The sequence below is a fragment of the Bubalus bubalis genome, chromosome 1 (genome assembly GCF_019923935.1).
Source record: "Bubalus bubalis isolate 160015118507 breed Murrah chromosome 1, NDDB_SH_1, whole genome shotgun sequence".
Lineage (NCBI taxonomy): Eukaryota > Metazoa > Chordata > Mammalia > Artiodactyla > Bovidae > Bubalus > Bubalus bubalis.
Genome location: NC_059157.1, coordinates 161274525 through 161290189, shown reverse-complemented (window position 1 = coordinate 161290189; position 15665 = coordinate 161274525). Strand labels below are relative to the sequence as shown.

General features: G+C 37.5%; 1 pseudogene; it reads left to right on the top strand.

Moving 5' to 3' along the window:
- On the top strand, positions 1-10733 carry LOC102410589 (annotated as a pseudogene).
- The last annotated feature ends 4932 nt before the right edge of the window (positions 10734-15665 follow it).

The window sequence follows — 15665 nt, the reverse complement described above, 5'->3', positions numbered from 1 at the left end:
ATGAAACTGGACTACACACAACTAATTTCAGATGAAAACATTACAGTGATGGATATAACCTTTAGTGATATTCCAGTACATTTGTACTTGCCAAAAAGGAAGTCAGAAAGCCAGAGACCAGCTGTAATTTTTGTTCATGGTGGTGCCTTTGTTTTGGGAAGTTGTAGTAAGTGCTTTTTATATAAGCAAATATGAGTGAGCATGTGTGTTTGTGTGTATTGCACATTGTATGTATTTATATTAGAATACATTGTGGTATATATATAATTAGTAGAGTGTTGATATGTTTATAAGTATGTATATGTATCATTTGTGGTTCATATATAGGTCTTCATACACTTCTTGGCAAATCATAAAAATATTAGATTATTATAAAAATTATTATCAAATAAAGTTATACTGACAATGTAAAATGGGAAATTCATTTTGAATTTCAAATGAAAAAATAAAATACAACTGAGTAATTATATCCTCCCATCAAGTCTATTCCCATCTAATGTTTAGAAACGATTCTAAGAAGTACAATGGAATAGCTAAGAAAACTATAGTCATACACATTCTCACAGACACAAACTCAAAGGCTCTCAGACATATCACATAGAGTTCACATACACATATATACACAAAGTTGTTTTTATACTCTTGATATTATTGACTCACCACATAGCATTGAATACAGAGGATATTGTATTAAGGCAATTCAGAATGTAAGACGCAAATAATGACTCCTTTCCTCAAAGAGCCTATAGCCTGAGTCATTATACCCAGGATTTTGACTTTGTGATCTGTTTAACGTTTCAAATTGAAGAAAGTAGGGAAAACCACTAGACCATTCAGGTATGACCTAAATCAAATCCCTTATGATTATACAGTGGAAGTGAAAAATAGATTTAAGGGACTAGATCTGATAGAGTGCCTGATGAACTATGGACTGAGGTTCGTGACATTGTACAGGAGACAGGGATCAAGACCATCCCCATGGGAAAAAAATGCAAAAAAGCAAAATGGCTGTCTGGGGAGGCCTTACAAATAGCTGTGAAAAGAAGATAAGTGAAAAGCAAAGGAGAAAAGGAAAGATATAAGCATCTGAATCCAGAGTTCCAAAGAATAGCTAGAAGAGATAAGAAAGCCTTCCTCAGGGATCAATGCAAAAAAAGAGGAAAAAAACAGAATGGGAAAGACTAGAGATCTCTTCAAGAAAATTAGAGATACCAAGGGAACATTTCATGCAAAGATAGGCTCGATAAAGGACAGAAATGGTATGGACCTAACAGAAGCAGAAGATATTAAGAAGATGTGGCAAGAATACACAGAAGAACTGTACAAAAAAGAGCTTCACGACCCAGATTATCATGATGGTGTGATCACTCACCTAGAGCCAGACATCCTGGAATGTGAAGTCAAGTGGGCCTTAGAAAGCATCACTACGAACAAAGCTGGTGGAGGTGATGGAATTCCAGGTGAGCTATTTCAAATCCTGAAAGATGATGCTGTGAAAGTGCTGCACTCAATATGCCAGCACATTTGGAAAACTCAGCAGTGGCCACAGGACTGGAAAAGGTCAGTTTTCATTCCAATCCCAAAGAAAGGCAATGCCAAAGAATGCTCAAACTACCGCACAATTGCACTCATCTCACATGCTAGCAAGGTAATGCTCAACATTCTCCAAGCCAGGCTCCAGCAATACGTGGACCGTGAACTTCCAGATGTTCAAGCTGGTTTTAGAAAAGGCAGAAGACCAGAGACCAAATTGCCAACATCTGCTGGATCATCAAAAAAGCAAGAGAGTTCCAGAAAAACATCTATTTCTGCTTTACTGACTATGCCAAAGCCTTTGACTGTGTGGATCACAATAAACTGTGGAAAATTCTGAAAGAGATGGGAATACCAGACCACTTGACCTGCCTCTTTAGAAATCTGTATGCAGGTCAGGAAGCAACAGTTAGAAATGAACATGGAACAACAGACTGGTTCCAAATAGGAAAAGGAGTAGGTCAAGGCTGTATATTGTCACCCTGTTTATTTAAGTTATATTAGAGTACATCATGAGAAACGCTGGTCTGGAAGAAGCACAAGCTGAAATCAAGATTGCTGGGAGAAATATCAATAACCTCAGATATGCAGATGACAACACCCTTATGGCAGAAAGTGAAGAGGAACTAAAAAACCTCTTGATGAAAGTGAAAGAGGAGAGTGAAAAAGTTGGTTTAAAACTCAACATTCAGAAAACGAAGATCATGGCATCTGGTCCCATCACTTCATGGGAAATAGATGGGGAAACAGTGGAAACAGTGTCAGACTTTATTTTTTGGGGCTCCAAAATCAGTGCAGATGGTGACTGCAGCCATGAAATTAAAAGATGCTTACTCCTTGGAAGGAAAGTTATGACCAACCTAGATAGCGTATTCAAAAGCAGAGACATTCCTTTGCAAACAAATGTTTGTCTAGTCAAGGCTATGGTTTTTCCATTGGTCATATATGGATGTGAAAGTTGGACTGTGAAGAAAGCTGAGCACCGAAGAATGGATGCTTTTGAACTGTGGTGGTGGAGAAGACTCTTGAGAGTCCCTTGGACTGCAAGGAGATCCAACCAGTCCATTCTGAAGGAGATCAGCCCTGGGTGTTCTTTGGAAGGAATGATGCTAAAGCTGAAACTCCAGTACTTTGGCCACCTCATGCGAAGAGTTGACTCATTGGAAAAGACTCTGATGCTGGGAGGAATTGGGGGCAGGAGGAGGAGGGGACGACAAAGGATGAGATGGCTGGATGGCATCACCGACTCGATGGACGTGAGTCTGAGTGAACTCCGGGAGTTGGTGATGGACAGGGAGGCCTGGCGTGCTGCAATTCATGGGGTTGCAAAGAGTCAGACACGACTGAGTGACTGAACTGAAATGAACTGAACTAACGTTTCAAAACAACCAAGGATGCTACTCTAGTCAGGTGGGTGGTCTAGTTTTATTTGGTTGGTAATCACATTCTTAGGATGGCTAACAGCTGTCACAGTTTTACAGATAAGGTAGCTACAGAATGGTTCAGTAACTTGTTCCAAGCCCTACTATTAGCAAGTGGTAGAACTTGTGGACAAATCTAGGCCTGTCAGCAGGAGCCACAGGCTTAACCCTCACATCACTGGTGAGCAGTCCCATTCTACCAACAGTGAAGGTGGCTTAAAGATGCTGTTTCTTGTGTGTATTTAGTTTCTGTCCTTCATGTCAATGTCACTTCCAAACCCTCAGTGCTCTTTCAAGTCTCTCAGCTCATCCTCTCTCAATTATCAAGGATGTCTGTCCAAATTCAGAATGTTCTGCCCTCCCTCTCCTTGAGTACCTATGTGTCCTTAAAATTATTAACACTGTTTTCATCCTTAATTTCACTTCTTTCTACTTACATCCTACAAAATGCACTTTAATCTTTTGGTGAAGTTTAATCTCTATTTTTTTCTGGGATCATATTTCCTCATATTGTTTTGCCTTTAATCCATATTTCTCTTTCCTCTGTCTAGAAATGTGTCCTTTCCACTGACACCTAAGCATGTTTCAACCTCTTCTACCTTGATCTTCCTTGCTCCGGAATCTCTCTCTCTCTTTGTAGTCCTCTATCACTCTCTTTATATTTCTCAGGCTCACTTTTATACACTGTGGAATCCATTTTCCCCTTTTCAATAATTCTTTACACTGTGTAATTTGAGAATGACCACTCCTATTTTTTTCACTGAAACTCTATAATCATAAACACATTTCTATCACATTCCACATGTGTAGGTGGTTTTCCCTTGCTTTTTATTTACAGAGTACACTTTCAAATTATTTTTTTTTTTCATTTCAGAAATGACAGCTTGGGACCTCCTAAAAAGACAGGGATCTTAGGGATTTTTTTGTTTTATGTTAGTAAATTTTATTAGTGTTACATTATCCACTCTTCTCCAAAGGGGCCTGAAAGTGAAAGTGAAAGCGTTCAGTCATGTCTGAGTCTTTGCGATTCCATGGACTGTAGCCTACCAGGCTCCACTGTCTGTGGGATTTTCCAGGCAAGAATACTGAGTGGGTGGCTATTTCCTTCTCCAGGAGATCTTCCTGACCCAGGGATTGAACCCGGGTCTCCTGCATTGTAGGCAGATGCTTTGCTGTCTGAGCCACCAGGGAATGACAAAGGGGCCTGCTGCTGCTGCTGCTAAGTTGCTTCAGTCATGTCTGACTCTGTGCAACCCCATAGATGACAGCCCACCAGGCTCCACCGTCCCTGGGATTCTCCAGGCAAGAACACTGGAGTGGGTTGCCATTTCCTTCTCCAACAAAAGGGACTTTTACCTCTGTCATTAGACAGACTTCTGGGAGGCAACACAGGCTGAACATTTTTGGCAATACAGCTATGATATTTTCTAAGAAATGCCTAGGTGTTTAATTATCCATTACACATTTGGGATGTTGAGGGGTTTTTGGTTTTTTTTGAGTTGGTGATAAAAAATTTAATTTTATAAATATTCTTTTAAAAAAATGAACTGCAGTTGATTTCAGAGAAGGGCATGGCAACCCACTCCAGTATTCTTGCCTGGAGAATCCCATGGACAGAGGAGCCTGGTGGGCTACAGTCCATGGGGTTGCAAAAAGTCGGACATGGCTGAAGCGACTTAGCATGCACACATGCAGTTGACTTATAATATTGTGTTAGTTTCAAGTATACAGCAGAGTGATTAGTTATGCACAGTTTTTCAGATTATTTTCCATTATAGGTTATTATAAGATGTTGGTTATATAGATATTCTTATGGAGGAGCATCAGATGAAAATGTTGGAACCATCTGGGAGTTTATAGTCATTCTCAAAATGAGAGAACATAAGTACTCATGATTTTTGCCCAAATTTCCAACAATATGCAGCAAAGACTAGGAAATATCCAGTCCTTTATGACCTATTTAGACATTCTCTCTACTCCATCTTCAGGATAATTCCCCCAACCCCCCCATTTTTCCTATCGATTAAGTAGTGCAGAAATTTTCTTAAAGACTTCTAGCCCAATAGTGAATAGAGAATATAGTGGAATTTCTTGGTATATGAGAACCTAAGTAGATTGAATCTAACATACAAGTGAAACCCGTGCTGTTCTGCTTATCACTGCTGCCTTAGAGCAACCAGTACCTAGATGTTTTCAGAGACACTTCTGATCTATAATAATTAGAATATTCTCCCTTTCACTTAATAATTTTAACCTAATATACCATTTTATTATCTTAGGTACTTTTAAATGGTAATATGTGTTGTACCTTTCTTAAGAATTCCATCAGTTATTTCTGATATTTGTTTTTTTTTTAATCCTGAAGAGCATTTAAAGTAATAGTATATTTTGATATGTTCTTTATTTTATGCTATATTTAAAATATATTTCAGATATTTTAGATATAGATTGTTGTTGTTCAGTCTCCCAGTCGCATCTGACCCAGTTGCGACCCCATGGACTGCCGCATGCCAAGCCTTCTTGTCCTTTACCATCTTCTGGTGAGATAGATGACAAAATTGCAAGGGTTATCTGTCCAGAATGTAATGGTTAGTATTGATATTATTAACTCACCAATTCAAATTTATAGTAAGATTACCAGTATAAGTAGAAAAAAAAAAGTAAGACAACCCAATAGAGTTTGCCCCAATATTAGACGAATAAACTATATATAGAGAGATATATATAGTTGTTCACATTAACAGATGCTCTAATAATTTGCCTTAAAATGATTTTGACAGTTGTTACACAAGATCACTTACTGTACTTCAATATCAAATTTCAAAACTTTTCTTTTGAATTATGTTTGCAGGTAATATGTAAGCTCATACTCATGTATTCACCTTATGATATGTTTTCATAACAGAACATGTTATTTTATAGAATTTTTACCTAAATAAATTTCTACCATAAGACATCTACAAATCATTCATTCTCAGATTTGCTGCTTTGAAAATCTAGTGTGCACTCTTAACATGGTTGTGAAAATATTTGCTACCAACTGCATTTAAGAATCTAATAAATGCTACAGAGAGATCATCTCCCCTATTGATTGCACATTTACTGAAAAATTTATATACAATGTTCTGAGGATGAAGACATAATCTTTATCTCTCTCAAGTCCCCATTGGACAGGACATTTGAAAAAAAAAAAAACTTTATCCAAGAATCTACATTTTATTTGAAAAACAAGTTAGTAGTAAGCCTAGTTATGATTGGTGAAATTAAAGGAAATTAAAGATTCAAAACAGGGTCAATTTTCTTCTCTGGACCTACTGATTGTATTGAGAGATACCTCAATATATGCAACTGAAGTTTAATCATATATGCTTTTCTTTCTTTCTTTTTTTTTTTTTCTTGTCTGAAGTTATAGATTAGGTCATCAATATCAATTTCCTGTTGCCCATGAAGATGTTTCTGTGGTCAAATTCTTTCTACAAGATAAAATCCTTGAAAAATATGGAGTGGATCCCACTTGAGTCTGTATTTCAGGTGATAGCGCTGGGGGTTTAATTGCAGCAACAGCGGCTCAATTGGTACGTTTTATGTGTTATATGTTATACTTATTTATAACACATACACATGCTAGAACTCTAACACAAAAGTATCATTTTCTTTTTGTTAGAATGTTTTTAATGGACTTATATTTTAAACTGCTAAATGGAAAAACCAACAACAAAGAAACCTGTCCTTTTACATAATTTTACCTTTAGATAATGTGGCTCTAAAGCATTGAAGGAAGAAAAATATACTTGTAAATAAACCTCCTAATTTAATCACCAATTTTGAGGGAAATAAAACAATGTCTAGGAACCATTTTTAACGTGATAAACAGATTTGTTCTTGCTGCTGCCACTGCTTTGTCACTTCAGTTGTGTCCAACTCTTTGTGACCCTATGGACCATCACCCTCCAGGCTCCTCTGTCCACGGAATTCTCTAGGCAAAAGTACTTGAGTGGGTTGCCATACCCTCCTCCAGGGGATCTTCCAGACCCAGGGATTGAACTCGGGTCTCCTGCATTGCAGGCAAATTCTTTATCACTGAGCCACCAGGGAAGCCTGTTGTTCTCTTTAAGTAAACTGTACAGTCTACCAAGCACTTGGGATTATTGTAGTTCGTGTATTTCAGTGGAATGTGAGGAGATAACATTTGGGCCACATGTCATGCTTACATGGAAGAATCACTACAGTAATAAAAAAGAAAAATGGCCATTTTTACAGTGTTCAAACCCTTGCTGCTGTTCATTGTTCAGTTACCAAATCATTTCTAACCCTTCTTGACCCCATGGACTGCAGTACGCCAGGCCTTCTTGTCCCTCATTATATCCCAGAGTTTGTCCAAGTTCATGTCCATTGTATCGATGATGCCATCCAACCATCTCATCCTCTGTCACCCTCTTCTTCTGCCTTCGGTCTTTACCAGCATCAGAGTTTTTCCCAATGTGTTGGCTGTTTATATTAGGTGGTCAAAGTATTGAAGTGTCAGTATTTAGGGTTGATTTCCTTTGGGATTGACTGGTTTGATCTTCTTGCTGTCCAAGGGACTCTCAAGAGGCTTCTTCAGCACCCGAGTTGGAAAACATCAATTATTTGGGCTTCCCTGATAGCTCAGTTGGTAAAGAATCCACCTGCAATGCAGGAGACCCCGGTTTGATTCCAGGGTCAGGAAGATCCCCTGGAGAAGGGAAAGGCTACCCACTCCAGTATTCTGGCCTGGAGAATTCCATGGACTGGATAGTCCATGGGGTCTCAAAGAGTCGGGCACGACTGAGCGACTTTCACTTTCACTGCCTTCTTTATGAAAAAATTTTTGCTATGTGCAATTAAATAATAGCAGCCCACAATAACTAATATATTTGAAAAAGGAATTCAGTAGAATATATACTTCTTACTTACAAAACCAATTTTTTGGAACAAAACTGACATAAGAAGAGGGATACCTATCTTTAAAACCAGTAGGATCGTCTAACTCCTCTTGTAGGATCACTTTTGCTACTAGCCTGAGAAGGTATTGGTTGAGTCTCTCTGTCTCGTTTTTGTTTATGTGTGTGCAGTTGTTCTTCCACTCTGCTTATGAGATGAGCCCGCTGGTTTAGAAAATAATCTGTCTGAGGGCACTGGGGTGTGATCAAGGGCATAAGAGAGATTATGTTAGAGAAATTTGTCTTTCCTCATTTTCCGCTTTGGAACTGTGGCACCTGCTATACCGTGAGTGTGCAGTTTCAGTTGGTTGGCTAACATGTCCCCTTGTGAGGTTCCACTGGGATTATTTTCAATTAATTCTCTCATTTTGTATGTCAGCTACTTTGATGAGGGGTTAACTTTAAGAAAGACCCTCCAGATACTGAGATTTTCATGTGGAGTGGCAGCTGATATATTTATTTCTATAGATGTCATTAAGAAGGTTGATCTGTGTCTAGGTAGTTGCTCCTCAGAGGTTAATTGTAGGTTTTCTTCTGTAGAGCATAGAAGTAAAAAAAAGGGGAAGGGAAATGTATGATGGCCCTTCTCACCCCATAGCTGAAATCTCAGGATCTCTTATCTCTATAAGAAAGAGAATCTCCAAATACATACTGCATGAAGGTGAGTTGTATATTAGGAATATTTCCTTTAACTTGATAGAATTCCTTTTGAATTTAGATAATGTGAATTTGGATATTGATATCCTGTTGCTGTATTCATTTTTTTCTTCTCACTTAGGTCACAAATGATTTTCAATATAGATAACTTTTCATCTTTCCTATGTTATGCTATGCTATGCTAAGTCGCTTCAGTCGTGTCCGACTCTGTGCGACCCCATAGATGGCAGCCCACCAGGCTCTGCCATCCCTGGGATTCTCCAGGCAAGAATACTGGAGTGGGTTGCCATTTCCTTCTCCAAAGCATGAAAGAGGAAAGTGAAAGTGAAGTCGCTCAGTTGTGTCTGACTCTTAGCGACCCCATGGACTGCAGCCCACTAGGCTCCTCTGTCCATGGATCTTCCAGGCAAGAGTACTGGAGTGGGGTGCCATTGCCTTCTCCTCATCTTTCCTAGGAATCACATAATTATTTTTTTATTTGGTGGTTCCCTGGTGACTCAGTCGGTAAAGAGTCTGCCTGCAATGTGGGACACCTCGGTTCAATCCCTGGGTTGGGAAGGTCTCCTGGAGAAGGAAATGACAACCCACTCCAATATTCTTCCCTGGAGAATTCCTTGGACAGAAGAGCCTGGTGGGCTACAGTCCTTGGGATCACAAAGAGTCAGATGCAACTGAGTGACCAACTGTAACTTACATATATGAATAAATGCATGTGTGTATATGTGTGAATCATTACTTTAGTGATGAAAGTGGGATGACACATTTTAATGCCCTATGAAGTATAAATATGATGAAAATAATTACTAGGAACTAATTCATTTTTATAATTATTTATATCATCACAGCTGATATGATTGAGTAAAGGCTGCTACTGCTGTAGTTTTGAAGCCTTTGATTCATTCATATTTTAGTATACAGTTTTTTCAGATACAGAATGATCCAGAATTCAAAAATAAACTGAAAGCACAAGCTTTAATTTACCCTGGCTTACAGGTCATTGATATCTCCATTCCTTCTCACAGAGAAAATGAGCATGGTCCATTTCTGTCAAAGAAACTGGCATTAGAACTTGCATGCCTGTATTTGACTCAGGATAAAGCACTCCCCCAGGCAATGATGAAAAATCAACACATGCCTCATGGGTCAAGGCATCTGTTCAACCCAGTTAACTGGAGTACCTTCCTTCCTGAAGAGTATAAGAGGAACCATATATATACAGAACCAATTCTTAGAAGACTCAATCCTTCGTATTCAGCACTTTTGGATAGTAGGTTATCACTCTTGGCAGTCAATGATTCCCAGCTGCAAAATTTGCCCTTAACTTACATCCTCACCTGTCAACATGATATTATAAGAGATGATGGACTTATGTATGTCTCATGACTTCAAAATGTTGGAGTTAAAGTTTCTCATGACCATATGGAGGATGGAATCCATGGAGCTTTATCATTCATGGCTTCACCAATTTATTTACAGCTAGGCATTAGGATAAAAGATAAGTATATTAATTGGCTAGAAGAAAATCTATAAATAATACATATAGCTAGCTAATCAGTTATAGTCTAAAGGATATATTTTGAGATTTGTGAGTTTAAGGAACAATATCACAATTTTAGCTTTGGATAAATTTAGGTTTAAATCAAAGCAAAATAACTATGTATCTTTGAAAAAATTAGTTTCCCTAAACTTAAATCTTGCTACAGTGAAGACTTCTGCTATATTTATCCTAATATATATCATTTATTTTCCCTGACACATGGTAAATATTCACCAATCATAGTAAAGTATAAAAACAAAGTATGATTATAGGCAAAATATACACAATAGTTGCAAGACAGTGACAGGAATGGTAGTGGTAAGTGAGGATAAGTTTTAAGAAAAAAAAAACTTGCAGTTTTCTTTAGATAGGGTTGGGTCATGTTATCTTCAAGTCATTTCGTCAATTAACCATTCATACATTAATTTTATGCACTCTGTAAACTGTTAGTTTTATTTCATTCATTTAATACAGAAGTCTGCTTTCAGGCATGTTATTGTTGTTCAGTTGCTAAGTCATGTCCGACTTTTTGCGATCCCATGTACTGCGGCTTGCCAGGTTTCCCAGTCCTTTACTATCTCCCACAGTTTACTTAAATTCATGTCCATTGAGTCAGTGATGTTATCTAACCTACTCATCCTCTACCTCCTTCTCTTTTTGCCTTCAATCTTTTCCAGCATCTGGGACATTTCCAATGAGTCAACTCATCACATCAGGTGGCCAAAACATTGGAGTTTCAGCTTCAGTGAATCAGTCCTTTCAACGAATATTCAGGGTTGATTTCCTTTGGTTTCAAACCAGGTTTGACTGGTTTGACCTCCTTGCAGTCCAAGGGACTCCCAAGAGTCTTCTCCAGCATCACAGCTTGAAAGCATAAACTCTTCAGCATTCAGCCTTCTTTGTGGTCCAACTCTCACATCTGTACATCACTACTGGAAAAGCCACAACTTTGATTATATGAACCTTTGTTGGCAAAGTATATCTTTGCTTTTTAATACACTCTCCAGGTTGGTCATAACTTTCCTCCTGAGGAGCAAGCATCTTCTAATTTCATGGCTGCAGTCACCATCTGCAGTAATTTTGGAGCCCAAGAAAAGAAATCTGTCACTGCCTCTACTTTTTCCCCCTTTTATTTGCCATGAAGTGATGGGACCAGATGCTATGATTTTAGTTTTTTGAATGTTGCATTTTAAGCCAGCTTTTTCACTCTCCTCTTTCATCTTCATCAAGAAGCTCTTTATTTCCTTTTCACTTTCTGCCATTAGAGTGGTATCATCTGTATATCCAAGGTTGTTGATATTTCTCCCATCAATCTTAATTCCAGCTTCTGATTCATCCAGCATGACATTTTGAATAATTGACTCTGCATATAAGTTTAATAAGCACAGTGACAATATACAGCCTTGTCATACTCCTTTCTCAATTTGAATCAGTTAGTTGTTCCATGTAATGTTCTAACTCTTGCTTCTTGACTCGCATATGGATTTCTTAGGAGACAGGTAAAGAGGTCTCATATTCCCATCTCTTCAAGAATTCTTCAGTTTTTTTTTGTGAGCCACACAGTCAAAGGCTTTGGCATAGTCAATGAAATAGAAGTAGATGTTTTTTGGGAATTCCCTTGCTTTTCATATGATCCCTACTTTCTTCAATTTAAGCCTGAATTTTGCAATAAGGAACTGATGATCTGAGCCACAATCAGCTCTAAGGCTTGTTTTTACCGACTGTAAAGAGCTTCTCCATTTTCTGCTATAAAAATTATGATCAATCTGACTTCAGTATTGATCAATCTGACTTCATCCCATTTGGGATGTCCACGTGTAGAGTCATCTTTTGCTGCTGGAAAAGGGTGTTTGCTATGACCAGTGTTTTCTATTGAGAAAACTCTGTTAGCCTTTGTCCTGCTTCATTTTGTACTCCAAGGCCAAACTTGCCTGTTACTCCAGTTATCTCTTGACTTCCTACTTTTGCATTCCAAATCCCCATGAAGAAAAGGACATCTTTTTATGGTATTAGTTCTAGAAGGTCTTTTAGGTCTTCATAGAACATTCAATTTCAGCTTCTTTGGCATCAGTGACTGGGTACAGACTCGGATTACTGTGATATTGAATGGTTTGTCTTGGAAACTGACAGATCATGCTGTCATTTTAGAGATTGCACCCACATACTGCATTTTGGGCTCTGTTGACTATGAAGGCTACTCCATTTTTTCTATGGGATTCTTGTGCACAATAGTAGATATAATGATATTCTGAATTAAATTTTCCCATACCTGTCCATGTTAGTTCACTGATTCTTAAGATGTTGATATTCACTCTTGCCATCTCCTGCTTGACCACATGCAATTTACCTTGATTCATGGGCCTAACAATCCAGGTTCTTATGTAATATTGTTCCTTACAGCATTGGGATTCATTTTTATCATGAGACACATCCACAACTGACTGTCATTTCTGCTTTGGCCCAACCGCTTCTTCCCTTCAGTAGCTATTAGTAATTGCCCTCCACTCTTCCCCAGTGGCATATTGGACACCCTCCAATCTGGGGGGGAGTCATCTTCTAGTGTCATATCTTTTTGCCTTTTTTGCTGTTCATGGGATTCTCACAGCAAGAATACAGGAATTGTTTTCCATTCCCTCCTCCAGTGGACCATGTTTTGTCAGAACTCTCTTCTATGACCCATCTATTTTGGATGGCTCTGCATGGCATGGCTCATAGTATCAGTGAATTATGCAAGCCCCTTTGCCATGACAAGGCTGTGATCCAAGAAAGGGGCTTTCAGGCATATTGTTATGGAAAAGGCCAACATCTGCATCTAAAGTTAAATATTTAACCCTTACTTAAAGGTTTAGAAATGTCAACCTCAAGGTAGAGAGTTACTGTGTCAATATCTATTTATTGATTAATTATCCAAGATATTCTCTCACCAATTATACATGGCCATGAGAATTATTTATTGTTTTATTTTGAACTTCTGGAGTGAATCATTTATCCTCACAGGGAGCTTTATAATAGAAAGATATTTAGGCTGATGATCTCTGCATCTATTGACTTTCCTTTGATAATGGGGCCCACACTCATGTTAGTCTATGTGAACCTCACAACTAAAATTCATTCCCATTAGGGGACATCGTAAGTAGTGTCTAATATTCTGAGATCCTTGTGATGCTGCTCTTTGCATGTTGTTGTTTTCTCTGTTCTGTGTCGGTTTTGGAAGCTGAGTAAATTTGGTGCTGGGTAAGTGTAATTGTGTTTCATTCATTTGATTGATAATCTAATTCCAAAACACATTGCTGGAGTCTACAGCTTTACTATTTGCCTTTTGATCATCTCAACACATAATCTGTTTTCTCATCTTTCAGCACAACCCACCAAATTAGAATCTTCTCTGAAATCCAAACATTGAGTTATTACATCAGGTTCCCAAAGTGGTAATTAATATGTTTTCTTTGGTATTACTTGTCTTGTATGTTCAAAATAACATCCTATTCAATAATCATCTGTTTGTGTCTTTTTTAAAAGAGAGAGACATTGTTCAAAAGTATCATCATAAACCAGAGTTGACAAAAATTTGTTTGCCTGAATCAATCAATAATCATTAGAATCATGTGAGTAGGCAGTTTGTGCTTGTTTTGTAATCATTAATTTTATTAATTACAAAACTTAATATAAAGCACTGTAGCTATTAATATTACAAAATAGCAAGTTGATGTGTAAAAATTAATGCTATAGTGACTGGAAAGTGATAGGTCTGTGCTATTGAGGGTACTTATCAGGCTGTCAAAAATTATGACTCTCAAGCAGATATAAAAGTGAACATATGTTAAACACTATATTTTAATTCATTCAGTGAGGAAACCAGGTATCTGTTAAAACTCCGTCAAAATAGAACCTGAAGGGACACAAACAGATTGAGAGATAGATCATGTTCTTGGATAGGAAGAATTAATATTGTCAAAATGACTATACTATGCAAAGTAATCTACAGACTCAGTGCAATCCCTATGAAATTAGCAATGACATTTTTCATAGTATTAGAACAAAATATTTTACATTTGCTATGGAAACACAAAAGACTCTGAATAGTGAAATCAACCTTGAGAAAGAAAAATGAAGCTGGAGAAACCAGGCTCTCTGATTTCAGACAATGCTACAAAGCTGCAGACATCCAAACAGTATGGTACTGGAACAAAAACAGAAATGTAGATCAATGGAACTGGATTGAAAGTCCAGAGATAAACCTATGCACATATGGTCACCCCAGATGTGAAAAAAGAGGCAAGAATATACAGTGAAGTAAAGATTGCCTCTTCAATAAATGGTGCTGGGAAAACTAGACAGCTTCATGTACGAGTAAAAATTAGAACTGCCTCACACCATACATAAAAATAAACTCACAATGGATTAAAGATCTAAATTCAAGGCCAGACACTATAAATGTCTTAGGGGAAAATATAGGCATGACACTCTTTGACATACATTGTGGCAAGATTTCTTTTATGTTGTATTTTTTTAAACTTTTTATTTTGTACTGGGGTATAGCCGATAACCGTGTTCTGATAGTTTCAGGTGAACAGCAAAGGGACTCAGTCATACATATACATGTATCCATTGTCCCCCAAACTCCCCTGCCATACCGGCTCCCACATAACAATGACCAGAATTCCATATGCTATACAATAGTTTCTCAGCAAGATTTTTTTGATCTACCTCCTAGAATGATGAAAATAAAAACAAAAATAAATAAATGAGCTTGAATTAAACTTCAAAGCTTTTACACAGTAAAGGAAACAGTAAACACACAAAAAAGACAACCCTTAGAAAGACAGAATATATTTGCAAATGAAGCAACTGACAAGGGATTAATCTCTATAATATATAATAGCACATGCAGCTCAATATCAAAAAAACACAAAACCCAATCAAAAAATAGGCAAGAGATCTAAATAGACACTTCTCCAAAGAAGAGATACAGATGGCCAAAAAGCACATGAAAAGATGTTCAACATCATTAATTATTAGAGAAATGCAAATCAAAACTATAATGAGATATCACTTCAGAGCAGTCAGAATAGCCATAATAATAATAATAATAATAATAAATCTAACAATAAATGCTGGACAGGATGTGGAGAAAAGGGGGCCCTCCTACACTGTTGGTAGAAATGTAAATTGGTGCAACCATGATGGAGAACTGTATGCAGATTCTTTTAAAAACTAAAAATAGAGTTATTGTATGATCTAGCAATTTTACTCCTGGGCATATATTCAAAGAAAACAATAATTAAAAAAAAATATGTACTCCAATGTTCACAGCAGCAGTACTTACCATAGCCAGGATGTGGAAGCAACCTAAATTTCCATCAGCAGAGGAATGCATAAAGATGATGTGGTATATATATATATACACACACACACACACACACACACACACACACAATGAAATACTACTCAGCCATAAAGGAACAAAACAATGTCATTTGCAGTGACATGGGTGGACCTAGAGATTGTCATACTGAGTGAAGTAAGTCAGAAAGTGAAAGCCAAATATCATATGAT